Source organism: Anastrepha ludens, chromosome 3, assembly GCF_028408465.1.
Source record: "Anastrepha ludens isolate Willacy chromosome 3, idAnaLude1.1, whole genome shotgun sequence".
Classification (NCBI taxonomy): Eukaryota; Metazoa; Arthropoda; class Insecta; order Diptera; family Tephritidae; genus Anastrepha; species Anastrepha ludens.
Genome location: NC_071499.1, coordinates 97269369 through 97282317, shown reverse-complemented (window position 1 = coordinate 97282317; position 12949 = coordinate 97269369). Strand labels below are relative to the sequence as shown.

The following is a 12949-nucleotide window of genomic DNA, read 5'->3' as shown; positions in this document are numbered from 1 at the left end:
CAAAATCTCTGTTTGTCTTTTTTGTATAATCAAGCATTAGTTCCTTGATGTTTGAATTAATGCCGATAATAAATTTTTTAGCAACGAAACAATTTAAGGGCTTTAATATACTAATATTAATTCAAGAACCGTGGGTGTCTAAAGGACAAATACAGGGCTTGGGAGATACTCGTATAAAGTGGGGGGTTATCCTTTATAAAGAGGGAGAGGTCCGTCCGCGTACGTGTATTATTATGCCGAAAGCGGTTGGTTGCACTTTGTTAGACAATTCTGCTGTCAAGGCTTAGTTGCAGTCAAAATAAAGTATCGATTAGAGGGGAAAGAAGTAGAGACAATGGTCGTCTCGGCAGAAGGCAAGAAGTGATTGATAGGACATTATTTAACGGTAAAATATCAGATCATATCACTGGTTGGAAAGTACTCGATAAAGATTCCCTGTCGGACCATAGTTATATAGAGTTCAGGCTTGCGGCCGAGACAACCTCGACCCCAGCAGACCGGAATCCTCGAAAAGCGGATTGGATACGATATGAGGATCTCACTAAAGAGGGAATCCGTGATGTTCCCAAACTTCGGACAATAACTGCGATTGAAGAAGCCACAAACTCATTGGGGCGAACTTTGATCGAGTGTTGTAACAAGGTGTGCCCAATACGTAGAAGAGAGCGTAAGACAATCCCTTGGAGGAATGCCGAACTCTCGAAACTCCGGAAAACTTCCAGGAAACTTCTTAACAGAGCTTTTAAAACTCAGTTGGAAGAAGATTGGACTGCCTACCGAAAGCTGAGGAAGGAATATAAAAAGAAAATTAGATCATCTAAATTGGACTCTTATTGAACCTTCTGCAGTGTACTGGAGGAACGGAAGAGTTCAGCGAGGTTATTCAAAGCCCTCCAAAGAGATCGGACGGCTAGGCTGGACTCACTGCTTAAACCAGATGGTACTTATATGGACTCAAAATCAGAAGTGTGCTCTTTTCAACACATTTCCCTGGCTCCAGGAATGTTGTTGGTCAAAGCTCTATCGATCAATCTGATCCTGTCAATATAATTACCAGCAGACGTGATTGGTTTATTGCATCCAGCATAGTTAACGAGGAAACGATATGGTTCACCTTCTCGTCATTCGAAAACTTTAAGTCTCCAGGACCCGATGGTATTTACCCAATCATGCTCAAGCGAGGCGAATAACAACTAATAAAGGCTTTGAAAAGAATCTTTACGGCACGTCTTGCGCACGCTTATGCTCCAAAATTGTGGCGTTTGGGGAAAGTTGTATTTGCCCCAAAGCCAGGCAAGGACAGCTACGGTTTACCAAAAAGTTTCAGACCTATAAGCCTGACATCGTTTATGTTTAAGAGTCCGGAACGTATGGTGGAGAAGCACATTAGGACGAGGGTTCTAAGTCAAAACCCTCTCAATGTCAGATAACATGCTTATCAAAGTGGGAAATCTTGCGAATCGGCTCTGCACAAGAGCGGTAGCATAATCGAAAAAGGGCTGCAAATAAGAAAGTAGTCAGAAGTCATGAAGTAAAAGAAATCATTGTCAGATGGATCCACTCTATGCTACCCAAAAGACTGCTTACCATGGATAGAGAAAGCGATGAAGGAGTCAGGGTTGAGGTTAAGAAGGGTTGCCCAGAAGGCGGTGTACTCTCTCCTCTACTTTGGTGCTTCGTGGTGGACTCTCTTCTTAATGATCTGCAGGAAATTGATCACATCCAAGCCTACGCAGACGATGTGTGCGTATTAATCTCAGGATGATCACTTGAAGTTATATGCAATAAAATGCAGGTAGCTCTAAATAAAGTTGAGTATTGGTGCGAATTGCATGGTCTTTCGGTGAATCCTACAAAAAGTACCTTAGTGCTTTTCACTAGGAAACGCAATATGGAAGGTCTGTTACTACCCACATTGAAAGAGGTAGCACCGCAACTGTCTTCTGAGGTTAAATATTTAGGAGTAATCCTAGATAGTAAACTTACCTGGAAGAAGCATGTCGAGCAGAAGGTCTCTCGAACACTAAGAGTCTTCTGGCAGTGTAAGAGAGTCTTTGACAAGCAAGGCCGTAGAGAGCATATCCGGGCCCCGGGGGAAAGTTGCACATGCGGGCCCTTTCCAATTATGTCTAATTCATATAATTTGAATTACTCTCGAGTCCGGGCCCCTCTGAGAACTCGATGCCGGTGGACAATCGGGTGCCTGTCGTTAGCTTCGGTAGGAAGTATGACGTTTTGATCTCAGATAGAGATCAATGGTTAAGTGCAGAGAACCTATTAACGGGATATCAGCACTCTTTCTACACCGACGGATCCAAAACCAGTGATGGAAGCGGATCTGGATGGTACTTAGACGAAGACACTAAGTACTCCTATGCCACAGGACAGATGGTCACGATATTCCTTACGGAAGTCTATGCCATCTTGAATGTGGCGTACTGGCTAATTGAGAAAAAGTGGCGGGGCAACCCTATTGGAATTTGCAGTGACAGTCAAGCTGATAAATGAGTTAGCTGATAAATAGGCAAATGAAGGCTCTGCAAGTATGCCACTAGGACCTGAACCCTTTCTAGGTGTCAATTCCGCATCGATTTAACTATGGATTGACGACTTCATGAGATCTACCCACAGAGGTTGTTGGTCTGAGTTGAACTCGTGCAGAGTACCCAAGTGCTTTGTGAAAGAACCAAACAGGAAAACAGCGACCTTTCTCCTAAAACTCAGCAGGAAGGACCTGGGAATACTGGTGGGTGTAATCACAATGCAGCATATGGCTACCATGGGCGTCGTAGATATGCCGATATGCCTATCCTGTCTTGAGAATGACGACACTGCAGAGCATTTTCTCTGTAGCTGTCCTGCATTTCCCAGAATCAGACTTAGGATATTGGGTTGCGATACACTTTGTCCATACTCTTCCTCTTCCGGATCTCTTAAAACTCATCAATGAATCGAAGAGATTTGTGGAAGAGTGACCTCAAACTAATTTATCCGTTTTTATCATCCACCTTTTATCTTCCCTATATCAATTCTTTCTACTGATATCTATCCGGGTGTAGGACAATGGTCTACTGAATGAGTGCTTGGACTTGTCCAACCCTACCACAAATCTAATCTAATCTAATACTTTACTATACTTAATTCCAGGATGGGGTGTTTAGGGTAAAGAAAATAAAATTTATTATATTTACGTTTAGTTAATATTTTTGGAGCTTATTTTATCTTGTGAAGTCTGTGCTAGTTAAACAAGATACCATGTATTTCGATATGTACAAGTTTTCTTCAATACGAATTACAAAACCTTCCACTTTCTAGATTCTAACACTCTGCTGAGTTATACCTATGTACAAATTGGGTATTTGAGCACGCCAACAGTTTTATGTCACCTTCGAATGATGGCTGTTAATGGTTTGTTTTTTATTAAAAGCTTTTTTCATATCAGAAATGCACAAGGAGGCGACCGCTATTAGAGCTGATCGAGAAGTTAGTTTAAAATCGAATGTAAAGTTTGTACCGAATGGACAACATTAATCGGAACGTAGGCACTAATACCACTTCAAACATATGGAAGATTTCAGCGACGAACTTCATTTCTTCTAAAGCCGCAAACAACAAAACAAATAACAGAAAGATGGCCAAGAGTGAAATAGAGAGGCAAAGTGCAGTTGGAACAGTATAAGAGTTTGAAAGAGCAGTAAAGCAGTCTCAGTAAACTGCAACTAAAGCTAAACACTTTTTCTTGGATAATATGTGCTTCTAACATACAGTTGCTAAACCAAATTTAAAGCGTTCGGTTCGTCTACTTCAACGTTTCATGCTCAGGTTTGCATGTTATATACAGGAGTTTCTTTACGTGTTGTCTAAAGCGCGAGTGTTTAACCGGAGTGGCAAGCGGTGAGCCAACGGAAATTCAACAACGAATGTAAAGGTGAAAAAGGGTAGCGATAAAAATGTGTTGCAAAATTTTCACATATTTATTTTGTTTTAATTTTTAAATTCATTGCGATTGCTAGTAAATTTCGAAGTGAATAGAAGAAGTTAGGAAAAAATATTTATCAAAACAAAAATTTATCAAAATTCGTGTAGTAGGAGATACTGAGAGAATATTTATTTTGATGAAGTAAAATTATGTGGGTGAAAAAATAAAAATAAAATAAAAAGCTGGAGACAATGTTCACGTTTTGTTCCATACATGTTGTATTTTACATGGTTTGTTTTTTGCAAGCAAGTTGTGTAAGCCCTGCAGGTAAATTTTGAAGTGGTAATAAAATCACTCCATTACTATGTATACTCGAGCAGCGGCATGTGTTTAGAGAGTGCGACAGTTTCAAAGGAGAAAAGTCTACGAAAACAAACGGCCTTCTCGTCATCGGGCGCAGTTTTTGATGCAAGAAGTGGTTGGTTCAAGTGGGCTTGAAAAATATTGTATTTTTTGACTTCAAAAGTTGTATTACATTTATAAAACTATTTATATGAATATCTAAATTTGTGTATTAAAGTAAAATCAGTTTGGAAAAATTAAGAATGTTTATATAAGTAAATAAAAACCGAGTCTAGGAACCTCTGAATAGTAAACCAAAGCTCTAATCCCGTGACTACTGTGATAGTGGAAATCGCGAGCTGTGTTGCAGTTATGTATTTGAAACTGTTTCTAAACTATCGAAAACGGGAGGCAATAATACCTCCTATGACGTCGTCGTATAAAATTTGGTTATGGTGTTTTATATGGACAAGAAGGAACGTAAACTTGTTCTGATGCTACATTTGCTAAAATGTCGCAGTGGATTTTCCTGCAGGGAAAGCATGTGCATGTATTACATATATAAGATTGTGAGCATGTTCAAGGTAGTGTATGAGCACTAGATGCAGCAGCTGGTGGCTTACATCGCCAATTATAAGGTGAGTAGAAATTGGGCATACGATTGTTGTTTAATGTGCTATTGCAAAATATACACTCGACAGCATAGACATTTTTTATAAAATTAAGTATGCAGGGTAATTGTAAGGGTATTTCAGAACAGATGATTAGAAATGTTAGAGTTACAAGACTTTCTCCGATTACTTTAAGTCTAATGAGTAATAAATACAGATTTGGAAAAAAGTTAAGAATATTTAATTTACTTATATGTATTGCCTCTGCTAGTGGACACGGCGTAGACCGGGTGCTAATGATTTGGATTCGTTCGAAGCTGGCCCAAGGAATCGTCACGGTGCGAGCAGAGGAAGATCTGCTGGTGTCATTCGGGGTTGAAATTAAAATTTGAATAGGTCGAGCCAAGGATCACCAAGAGATTTGGTGGCTCATAAACACTCAGGCTAAAAAGTCCTTTGTTTTTAGAGCTCTTAAAAGAGGGTAGATAGTCAAGGAGGGTAGGAGAAAAGTATCAGAGAAAGAGATAGGAAAGATTAGAGAGAGAGATAAAGGTTAGTCCTGTGAGAGTTTTCCAGTTTGTTTGGCAAATCTGTAAATATCCTCTAGTTTTAGAGAACGAATATTAGTCATTCTCACGACATCGGAACCCAAAACTCGTAGCCTTGCTCTAGCAAAGGCAGGATACTCACAGAGAAAGTGCTCAGTGCTAGACAGGCACACTGGGGCCTCAATGATTCCAATGGTGGTCATATGCTTACCCCATGGGTTGTGTCATGTAATAATACCGACCATAAATCGAACGTCTTTCCTTCTAAGTTTTAGTAGAAAGTTTCACAGTTTGCTGTTCGGACTTGTCATGAAACACTTTGCAGTTCTGCACCGTTCTAGACCGGACCATCGCTCTTTATGTAAATTGCATACATAATTGCTGATCCAATTCATGATTCTGCGAAACTGACTCCGATTGTTGGCTCTGGCCCTTGTGGGAGAATCACTGATCCACGGTTGGCCAATTCATCGGCAATTTGGAATCCATATAAGTGCAAGCCTCTTCTATCTTGCGACAGAATTAAGCTTCTTCTTACATTCTTGAAATATCTTTGAGGTTTGTTTCGCGTTCTCCAGGGCCTTCAGTGCAGCCTGACTGTTACTGAAAACTTCAATCTGTTTCCTTCTTTTATTGCTTCCGGTTGTATCTTAAGATCCAGCCCGTATAGTTCCCGGAGTGTGGACTTAACCATCTTCCGTCCCCACCAGACCACAGAGGCGTAAGTAATGATTGTTCTGATAAGTGCTGTGTATATCCATCGGACCACAGCCGGTTTCAGACCCCAGAGTTTACCAAAGGCTGTGCGGCATTGCTGAAAAATCCTTAATTCGCGATTCACCTTCAGTGAAACGTGTGTCTACCAAGTTAGCTTCTTACCCAAGATTACACCTAGATATTTAACTTCATGGGAAAGACCAAGTGTCACACCTTTCAGTGTTGCAAGACTAAGTCCATCCGATCTCCCTTTCTCGTAAACACGACTATGGTGGTTTTGTTCGGATTAAGGAAAAGACTTTGGCTCATGCACCAGTCACACCTTGGCTCATTCCACCATCGCTACCGTTACTGTTCATACCACTCTCTACTTCAGAGAGTGTTCTACTACCCGGAAAATGGGTTTCGAGTAGAGCATTAAACGTTTCCGATTTGGAAATGGTCTACGAACCATCAGGTTTTCGAATGGAACCCAGCCTTACTGAGCGGTCTAGATGAAGGACCTTACAAAGTCTCATTATTTCCCTTATTTCTTCGACGTTACTGCAGAAATTTCTATAGGATTGAAGTTTGGCTTTTCATATTTTTTTCTTATATTTTCTCTGTGTAAGTCGATGATTGGTCCAGTCCTCTTCTGCTGGGGGTTTTATGGTGTTATTTAGAAGTTTTCTGGAATGTACACGAAGCTTCGACAGTTCAGGGTTCCACCAAGGAACCGCTTTCTCCTGTCTACTTTGCTTGAGTGGGCACAGTTCCTCAAAGCAATTGATTAAAGTACCTTCTAATTTCTCAGTAGCACCTTCAATCATTTCTATTGATTTGAGTTTTTTCACGTTTGGAAATGGCTCTGTTATAAGCTCACCATACCTGTCTCATTCCACATTTCGAGGATTCGTACCGAAAGGTATTGATATTGCATCAATTCCCAGTCGGAATTCGATAAGATGATGATCAGAAAGAGAGTCCTCTTCCAAAACTCGCCATCGGTTGATTTGATTTAAAATTGACCTATTGGTAAGTGTTAAATGAATCACCTCTTGTCTCACCTCTTGTCCCCCCTCGAAGGAGGGGGAGTTAATAGAGGCTGCACCCAAGGCGGTGTGCTGTCTCCATTGCTTCACTTTATACGATGCGCGAATCTACGCACAAGTATATGCGGACGAGGTAGTCTGTTTGGTAACAGGCCCTTTGCTTATGAACATCTGTAGGAAAGTGGAGAAAACTCTGGATATGATTGTCACTTGGTGCCGTGCGAATGGGCTATCGGCAAACCCTACCAAGGCTGGTATTGTATTCTTCACCAGAAGGAGGATGCTTGATGGGCTCGTTCTGCCTAAGCTAAAAGGAGGCACATTCCAGCTATTCAAAGAAATCAAATATCTTGGAGTAATCCTCGATAGTAAACTCCTTTGGAAATCACACGTTGAAGCAAAGACATCCAAAGCACTGACAGCCTGCTGGCCTTATCGAGACAACAACGCACTGTGGCCATCTGTTGCATTGGAGCTTTTCCGACTACTTCAGGCCCAACATTGGATGTTCTGGTTAGTCTACCATCACTTGATGTTTTCATGCGAGAGCAGGCATGGACTTCGATCCGACGATCCTCGCCATACATCTTGACAGCATGGCATCCGGAGTCCTACTTGTCAAGAGGTACAGTGTGGTGCTGCCAGAGTCTCAACTGTGGTTAAACTCAGAAAATGAGACCGGTCAACACTGTTCTCGCCTTTTCACCAATGGCTCCACGACCGAGCACGTTCCGACTCTGGTGTCTACGTGGAATCAAGCGGAACAAAACTGCACTTCGCTTTTGGAATGCACACATCTGTGTTTCAAGCGGAGGTGTATGCTGTTCAAGAAGCGATGAACTTTGTTGTGGAAAATAGATGGAGAGGCAGATCTCTATGTGTCTGTAACGACTGCAAAGCTGCGTTCATGGCCTTAGACAGCTCTTCAACCACTTCAAGGGTAGTTGATGATAGCATGGGTGCCGGGACACGTGGGTATCGCGGGTAACGATATCTCTAACTCCTTAGCTAGAATTGGCTCTGAGGCCAACTTCCTTGACCTGGACCCCTTTCTTCCACTCACTTCTGCAGTCATCAAAGCCACGGTTAACAAAGGGGTTACTCTAACCCACAAGAGAGCTTGGCAGGCTGAGAGAGGCTGCAGATGGACAAAACTGATGTTACCTGTCATTTCCGATCGACTGTCGCATTTCCTTCTGTAACTAAGCAGAAGAAACTGTAGGTAGCTGGTTGGACTGATGACGGGCCACTTTTTATGAGCAAAGCACATGGAAAAGGTGGGCATCTCAGACAGTGCACTCTGCCCAGCAAGTGCAGAGGAAGATGAGACGGCGGACCACTTTTTGTGCATCTGTCCGGCCTTCGCTCGAATCAGGCTTGAAGTCTTTGTTACTGATGTGTTAAGAAGCGACCACCTTGGCTCCTTGGCATCTCGGATTTCTTCGAAGGTTGAGTAAATTTAAAGAAAATTAAAAAGGTAACCCGAGTGCAGTACAATGGAATTAATTGTGTCTGAGTGCTGTACTTGGTAGTTTGAGCCGCTGGATCTTTATTCGCTGCGCTATGTCGTCGTAAAGCTCATACAGCTCATACATCGTTCCATCGCCTGCGATATTCGCCGTTGCCAACGAGCAAAGGTCCAAAAATCTTGCGCAAAATCTTCCTCTCAAACACTCCAAGTGTCGCTTCATCGGTTGTTGTCATCGTCCACGCTTCTGCGCCATGCGTTAGGACGGACATGATGAGAGCCTTGTATACTGTTAGTTTTGTTCGTCGAGAGAGGACTTTGCTGCTCAGTTGCCCACTTAGTCCAAAGTAGCACTTATTGGTAAGAGAGATTCTATGTTGGATTTCAAGGCTGGCATTGTTATCGGTGTTAATGGTGGTTCCTAAATAAACGAAGTCTTTTAAAACCTTTAATCATAACGGTCAACAGTGACGTGGGTGCCGATATGCGAATATGCCGTCTGTTTTTTGATGACAGGAGGTACTTCGTTTTGCCCTCGTTCACAACCAGAGCCATTCGCTTTGTCCCTTTATCCAGTTTGGAGAAGGCAGGTCCTTCCCAATTCTGACGGCGCTGCTGGTGTTGAGCAACGTCATCTTGCAAAGCCGTTTTAGTTTAAATTTATGGGGATACCAAATTCAGATATCGCGGCATACAGATAACTCCTTTTCGTACTGTCGAAGGCAGCTTTGAAGTCAACGAAAAGATGGTGTGTGTTGATTCTCCTTTCATGGGTCTTTTCAAAGACTTGACGTATTGTAAATATTTGGTCGATGGCAGACTTTCCAGCTTTAAAGCCACACTGATAAGGTCTAATCAGTTCGTTGAAGGTGGGCTTCAGCCTTTCACACAATACGCTAGAACCTCATAGGTGATATTTAGAAGACCGCGGTAATTGGCACAGATTGCAAGATCACCCTACTTATGGATTGGGCAGAGCACACTTAAATTCCAATCGGCAGGCATGCTTTCATCCGACCATATTTTGCATAAAACCTGATGCATGCACCTTACCATCGTATAGTATATGGTTAATAATGGTGGAACTATGCTTCAACAAAAATTGTTTGATAGTGTAGTCCTACGGCGCTCGCAAAAATTAAAAATAAGAAAATATTTGATAAAATCTTCGGTCACAACCACCAAAGTGAAAAGCAGACGACAAATAAAATTGTTGCTGTTTCTGAAACTATCGACGTGAATGTATAAAGCATAAAACATACTTACGATTATTTACTATAGTTCGTTGCACTAGCGATCGGATATTAAAAAAAAGGAAGCTTTGAAAGTGATTTGTAGGTACAGGGTGGGCCAAATAAGACCTACTAACGTTAAGCACGAATAACTTTTTTATTTTTTGACATATCTACATATTTATTTTTCGTAGGTTATAATTGAATTGTTGGAAATTTATTATGGAACCCTACAGTACAACACAACGCGTGAAAATTATCGGGTTTTTCTATTCTTGTCAACGATCAATTGTTTTAACGCAGCGTAAATATCGGCGTATGTCGGATGAAGCGCATTTCCATTTAAATGGTTAAGTCAAAAAACAAAACTGTGGATTGTGGGGCTCTGAAAATCCAAGGGCAACACACCAACATCAGTTGCACCCATCTAAATGTACTGTTTGGTGCGGTGTTATGGCCATTAGAGTTATCGGTCCACATTTCTTCGAAAATGAGGATCAAACGCCGGAATCGATTTCAGGAGCTTCTTACAGAACATTGATTGAAAACTTTTTGCGGCCAGTGGCGGAGCAGTATCCTAATTTGTGGTTTCAACAAGATGGAGCAACTGCGCATACTGCTAGACAAACACGCGTTAAAAAGAGCCAATCTTTGTATCGAGAAAAATGGTGGACATTTGTCTGATGTAATATTTCATACATAATTTTCATAAAATATATTCAATGTATAAAAACAATTAACCAAAATAAATGATTATTGCAAAAGTTATTTGTGTTTAACATTAGTAGGTCTTATTTGGCCCACCCTGTAGAAGTGGCAGTTTGATCCTAAACCAAGTGGCGTGCCACGCAGGATAGTGACATACCCTTCTCTCTCTTCATTCTTACAGCTCCTGCAATAGTCGCAATAATGTATGTTCAACACAGTGATCTGTGATCAAAGCAACTAACATAGAGAACCCTCTCCCTGATTTGTCTGCTTACAATTCCTTGTCATGCCACTATGCCCTGGCAACCATGTCATGTGGATGCGGAAATATTCCACCGTCTTGTTAAGAGATGCCCGGATTTTGCAAGCAAAGACGGAATTAGTGGCAACCTCACCAAGAGACGTTGAACAAACATACGTTAAACTGTCTAAAACCTGTTTTTAATAGTAGTCTTGCCGCGAGTCGTCGTCCTTTCACGGTGAGTGTTTTTCGGACCCTCTTGCGGCCTATGGTCTTTTGCATGAAATTACTGCTACAGTAGTTTTCCTTACGCTGACCTCTACATTCATGTTCCAATTGAAATTTCTTGTCGATAATTACACCAAAATATTTAACACTATCTCCTACTTCCAGCCTTACATTATGTAATGATGGCTTTACAAATTTTGGAATTTTATATTTATGAAACCACTAATTGGGCTTTAAATGTGAGATTGTTATATAGTATTTATACACTCATTGACAATAATGACTATGGAAACTCTGCGCCCGCTAAGTAAAGTAACATTTTTGATACAAACAAGAGGTATTCAGTTGAAAAGATTTTCCGCACCTTTGCTATGTTAAAAAAAAATTAAATTAGTAAACAATAAAAACGTGTTGACATTTGAAGGTGACATGCAGCTCAAAAATGAAAAAAAAATATATATAATATACTAACTAACTATCATACAAGTAATGGCATTAAAAAGGAAAACCTTCGAAGTATTTCCAGACTCTTTTTATTAAACCTGCTTTTATTGTATATAAATACATACACATATATGTATGTCTATGTATGTTTATCATAATTATGCAATATTTATTTAAACCAAAACACATTTCGGCCGTGTGTGGAATTTTTGCTTTGCTGCAATAATTATGGACTTTATTTAGTTATTTAGTAGCTACTTTTAAATTACAAATTTTGCCATCATTTGTATTTGCTATTTGTTTTCTTTGCCAGTTTATGTTTAATTTGTTTGATTTTACATTATAGACATTTAGCAAATGAGAGATAAATCCTACCATTTTACTTCTAATGTTTGTCTTGAAAAGATTTCAAGTGGAGTTTGCATCACTTAGATGTATGTATGTATGTACATATATAAATCCATCACACATAAATAGTACCGATCATTATTCCGTGGATAGTTGTTAACGCATGTGGGGAAAGTTCTTTACTGTTATTCGCTTTGAAGTGGTCATAAACAATTCAAACAGCTGACAACTGCGAGAGAAACAGATTCTTCGTTGTCGTTTATTTATACTTTACACGCGACTCAATAGGGTAGGTTAGGTTAAATGATTGCTAAAGGAGCTAATATCTAAGCCTGCTTTATTAGCAGGCGTAGCAAAGACCCGCAAAGTGTAGTTATTAAGTAACTAGCAATTTCTGCTGAATTTGACCCAAATATACTCTGGTGACAGACTACTGCAACCACCAGCTTAGAGATCCGAAGTAAAAATTGCAAGGGTCGTCAACGTTTATGTTTGAAAGCCGTCAAGGCCGTAGACCACTTGGAGTTACTCAGGGTGGACCCTAGTAATGTCTACTAAATAGCTAAAAATGGGTGAAATCTAAGGTGCTCGATATTGGCCGAGTTAAGTAAAGTGTGCTCCGCTTTTTTCCAATTCATCGTTAATGCTGAGTGTGTTTGTGGGAGACTACCATTAATTGATCCTGGATGCTTTTTAAATAGGGTATAAAATTGTTGGACTATCATTTTGTAGGATAAAGTCGAGTCACACACAGCAATTCGAAAAAGAAGCTCGACCATCACCTAACAAATGCTGTATGCGTCCATTTTAAACAGAACATATTTTAACTTTCTGTCTCCACCAGGTTTTTTATGGGTCTTTATTCATTGAACTCGATATTTTGTCAATAAACTTTCTTCCAAACACAACAAGACCCGTCTCAACGAGTGTTGTCATCGTCTAAGCTTTGCAAAATTATAAATGAAAATATTTGTTTTTTTATGGGCAATAGAAATCCAAGGTTTCATGCCATGGATAAGAGATAATTCATATTAACCTCATTCCCGGCCAAATTCATTCGCTACTGGTTTATTACTTATGTAGGTACTCTATCACCTATAATAGGCATATAA

The 12949-nt window shown here is 40.4% G+C and overlaps 1 protein-coding gene across 1 annotated transcript in view; it reads left to right on the top strand.

The window, feature by feature from the left end:
• Window positions 1-3490: 3490 nt before the first annotated feature.
• LOC128858526 (uncharacterized) overlaps window positions 3491-12949 on the top strand; it is an 86208-nt gene continuing 76749 nt past the window's right edge. Inside the window, exon 1 of the mRNA XM_054094891.1 lies at window positions 3491-3928. The gene's annotated coding sequence lies outside the window, so the exon portion shown is untranslated. The remainder of the gene's footprint in view (window positions 3929-12949) is intronic.